At 54.8% G+C, this 4,473-nt stretch overlaps 1 non-coding gene across 1 annotated transcript; it reads right to left on the bottom strand.

Moving 5' to 3' along the window:
* Window positions 1-3,717: 3,717 nt before the first annotated feature.
* On the bottom strand, window positions 3,718-3,880 carry LOC117881141. The gene has a single exon (XR_004646715.1). It is a non-coding gene; the product is annotated as a U1 spliceosomal RNA (small nuclear RNA).
* Between the last annotated feature and the right edge of the window lie 593 nt (window positions 3,881-4,473).

The following is a 4,473-nucleotide window of genomic DNA, read 5'->3' as shown; positions in this document are numbered from 1 at the left end:
TCTGTGGGTGAGTTCTGTCTGAGGGGTCTTTGATGCAGTGTGAGACCTTCTGGGGGCAAGGTCCCGTTGGATGGTCTTGGAGGCCATGCTGGTCCGTCTTGAGGTGGGGTCGTTTTGCATGGTCCGAGCAATGGAAATAGCTCCTCCACTGTCTGGGTCTCACTGGGTGGCCTGTGAGGTAGTGCTAGCTCTTCTGATGACAGGATCCCATGGAGTTACCTGGGGTGGGGGACGCTGATCCTTCTGACGATGGCGTTGTGCTGGATGTACTGTCTGGAGATGGAGTTGCATAGATACAACCTAGATGGAGCTACTATAAGGTGGGTGCATAACTGATTGGAATATGGTTCCCAGAGAGTAGTTATCAGTGGTTCACAGTCATGCAGGGATCAGTTCTGGATCTGGTTCTGTTCAATATCTTCATCAATGATTTATATAATGGCATAGAGAGTACACTTATAAAGTTTGCAGATGATACCAAGCTGGGAGGGGTTGTAAGCTTTGGAGGATAGGATTAAAATTCAAAATGATCTGGACAAACTGGAGAAATGGTCTGAAGTAAATAGGATGAAATTCATTAAGGACAAATGCAAAGTACTCCATTTAGAAAGGAACAATTAGCTGCACACATACAAAATGGGAAATAACTGCCTAGGAAGGAGTGCTGTGGAAAAGAATCTGGGCATCATAGTGGATCACAAGCTAAATATGAGTCAATAATTTAACGCTGTTGCAAAAAAAGCAAACATCATTCTGGGATGTATTAGCAGGAGTATTGTAGGCAAGACATGAGAAGTAATTCTTCCACTCTACTCCGAGCTGATTAGGCCTCAACTGGAGTATTGTGTCCAGTTCTGTGTGCCACATTTCAGGAAAGATGTGAACAAATTGGAGAAAGTCCAGAGAAGAGCAACAAAAATGATTAAAAGTCTAGAAAACATGACCTATGCGGGAAGATTGAAAAAACTGGGTTTGTTTAATCTGGAGAAGAGAAGACTGAGAGGGGACATAACAGTTCTCAAGTACATAAAAGGTTGTTACAGGGAGGAGGGAGATAAATTGTTCTTCTTAAACTCTGAGGCTAGGACAAGAAGCAATGAGCTTAAATTGCAGCAAGGGCAGTTTAGGTTGGACATTAGGAAAAACTTCCTAACTGTCAGAGTGGTTAAGCACTGGAATGAATTGCCTAGGGAGGAACAGAGGGTCCTGTGGCACCTTTAAGACTAACAGAAGTATTGGGAGCATAAGCTTTCGTGGGTAAGAACCTCACTTCTTCAGATGCAAGTAATGGAAATCTCCAGAAGAGAAGCATTAACATAACTCTCAAAACTATGTAACTAAGTGGCAATCACGGCTCCGAAATGACTCCAATGGATGCAATCATTCCAAGTAAGAACTCCCCACACAGAATTCTGCTCACAGACATAGAATTCTTTCCATCTGGTTCGTTTGGGTCATCTGGCTGGTTTCCCTGGCTGCTGCCAGACACTGCTGATGTGCATAAACCCGCCCACTTACATGTAACACCATCTGTCACTATCAACTCTTACAGCAACAGGTCAAAGAAACTCTGTGCCAGCGCTCTGCCGGAGCCCCATGCTCCTTTCTGCCCTGGCCCAGCTACCTGAAACATTCCATCAAGAGTGCCTCAGAAACTTACTTACAGCTTCACTCAACACAAGTCCAGTTCCTTGTCTAACCACTGCACATATGCCTTCCTTGTGCTGACCCCCAGGTTTTGCACTCAGCTCAGGAAAATAGGAATTGAGAGCCCTCTTGTGTAGGGAAGTCATATTGAGGGTAGTTTTCTGGTTGGGGGTGGGTTCAGGGCGACAGAATTTCTGATCCCTAAAAATGGGGGGCTGCCAGCACCCAACCCGTGGCCCCGCCACCCCTCCACCATGAGGCCCCACCCCTACACCGCCCCTTCTCCCAGGCCCCTGTTCCACCCCCCCTCCGAAGGCTCCACCCTCACAACACCCATTCCCCCAAACCCCTGCCCTCGCGCTTCCTCTTCTCCCCGATCTCCCACCCTTGCCCCACCCCTTCCCCAAATCCCCGCCCTACCCCTTTCCCCAAGGCCCCGCCCTACCTCTTCACCAAGACCCCACTTCTGCACCACCTCTTCTCCCTAAGCCCCTGCCCCGCCCTTTTCTCTGAGGCCCCGCCCCTGTCCTGTCCCTTCCCCCCAAGGCCCTGCCTTCCTGCCACCTCTTCTTTCCAAGCAACCACCCTCGTGCTGCCTCTTCCCCCGAGGCCCCACCCTCACACAGCCCCTTCTCACCAAGCTCCCACCCTCACACTGCCCCTTCACCCTAGTCCCCGTCCCTGTGCCGCCCCTTTCCTTGAGGACCCCCCCTGCGCCGCCCCTTCCGCTCTGAGTCCGCCCTCACAACACCCTTTCCCCCAAGACCCTGCCCCCCCTCGGTCTTCTCTGCCCCTGCCCCTGTCACTCACCCTTATGGATGGTAAAAAGTGGTGGGGGTCATGGCCCCTTGCCCCCCTCTTCTGGCGCCCCTGGGTGGGTGGCACGACTCATTCCAAAGAATGGAGTAGTAGGGACAAATAACTACATTAGATTGAAAATAGAGTCTGATAAGTTTATGAGTGGGATCGTATTATGTGATTGCCTGCAATGGTGAGGGACCAGGGATGGAACAGGTGGGGCTAGGGGTCCCATCACTTTCAAAAGACAGAGGGCATACCCCTCCCACTTTTTACCGGCAGTAAGGATGAGCAACGGGGAGAGGACAGAGAGGAGTGAGCAGGGGGCAGGATCTTGGGGGGATGGGCGGTGCAAGGGCAGGGCTTCAGGGGGAAGGGGTGGTGCGAGGGCAGGGACTTGGGGGGAAAGGGTGGCATAGGTTGGGACCACGGTTCAGGCACTGGTGGCCCCTCCCCCACTTTTAGGTAGCTTAACTCACCGTTGGTGAGCGGCTGTGGCGCTCCCTCATCTCCTCCTGCTGGTGCCTGGAGCCCCGGCTGCTCCTCAGCTCCCCGCCACCCGTTGACTACTTGCATTCTTAAGAACCGCCTGGGGTGTGGGGGATTGGGGCTGGCAGAACCCTCAGGGTCCAGCAATTGCATGGGGTAGGGCCCAGGAGCCCGGGCTGCACTGGGTCAGTCCAGGCGGCTGTGGGGAGACTGGAACCTTTCCACCTGCCCTGGGCAGCACACCCTGGCGGGCGAGGACATGGACCGGGGGGCTGCTCTCAGGCTCCCCAGGGCCGAGCTTATTTCTGCCCTGCTGCTGGCAACAGGGCTGCCCTGCCTTCAAAGCCAGGAAGCCGGAGAGCGGCGGCTCATGGCAGGGTACCCAGCTCGATAGGCAGCACTGCAGAAGAAAGAGTGGAGAGTAATGTAACAAACGGGTGTATATGGGGAGGCTAAAGCAAATTCTGGGACAGCCATAGCCCGCCCTCCTCACGGCACCCCCCCCACCCTCCCACCAGCACCACCCCTGCCTGCCATAGTTCCAAACTGGACTCAACAACTCCTCAAAAGGCAGACCAAAGAAGGGGCACAAAGAACCTAGGACAGCAGGAGTCAGCAGCTGAGAGGAGAGCACTCACGGCAGTGCCCACAGCCCCCTACTTTAACACAGACTCTCCCACCCCTCCCTGACTGCCTTCCATCTGCCCCACCACCACCTTCCCAAGGCAGACGTTCTCTGGCTCTCACAGACCTTGAGGTTCATCTGTCTTTGCATGAGCAAACCAGGGGAAAGCACAAACGCAGTCCCCCACTACCACAAATTATGCAGTTGAGTTTCCAGCATTTGGGGAAATAGCAGGGGTCAGCACATCCACAGTGCAATGGATGAGTCTCCCCCTGGGAAACCACCTTCATGATCATGGTATCTCCTTTGCCAAGTAAGTATGAGTTGCTCAGCCCCAGTCGCCACCCACCCTCGCTCGCCCCAAACTCTCAGCACATGGCCACCTCAGCTCTCCCGCCATCCCCGCCCACACTAGCTCTGACTGCTACAACCAGCCCTGCCACGGCCCCAGGCCCAGACCCTGGCCCTGCTCGGCAGCCTCCTCCTGCTCCCACAATGCTTTGTTTGCACACAGAGCTGCATACGTGCACACTTGGCCCTGCCTCTCCCGCAGCCCACTGACACCAGGCCCCTCCCCTTGCCAGCCCCGCTCCCAGCCTAGCAGCAGCTGCCCCACAAGCTCAGGCCTGGGCGCGTTCTCCCCGGGCTAGGCAGGCAGGCAACTGCGGGCTGCAGCGCAGAGCACCAGTGCCCGTCAAAGCTGTCTGGCCTGGAACTCAAGCAGCTGCTGGGGCCAGAACTCAGGGGGCACCAATGTGACTTCCAGCCTCCATCGCCCCTCCTCCCCCAGCTGGCTCTGCCGCGGTTCTGAACCAGGCTGCTCAGCAGCAGGAGTAGAGAAGGGGCAAAAGGACATGGGGGAAGCAGGAGTGTTTCAGAAGCCAGCCACAAGAGGGGGAACAGGAAAATCCCTA

This window comes from Trachemys scripta, chromosome 7 (assembly GCF_013100865.1).
Source record: "Trachemys scripta elegans isolate TJP31775 chromosome 7, CAS_Tse_1.0, whole genome shotgun sequence".
Classification (NCBI taxonomy): domain Eukaryota; kingdom Metazoa; phylum Chordata; order Testudines; family Emydidae; genus Trachemys; species Trachemys scripta.
Note: the sequence above shows the minus strand (reverse complement) of the source record. Positions and strands in the feature narration are given on the sequence as shown.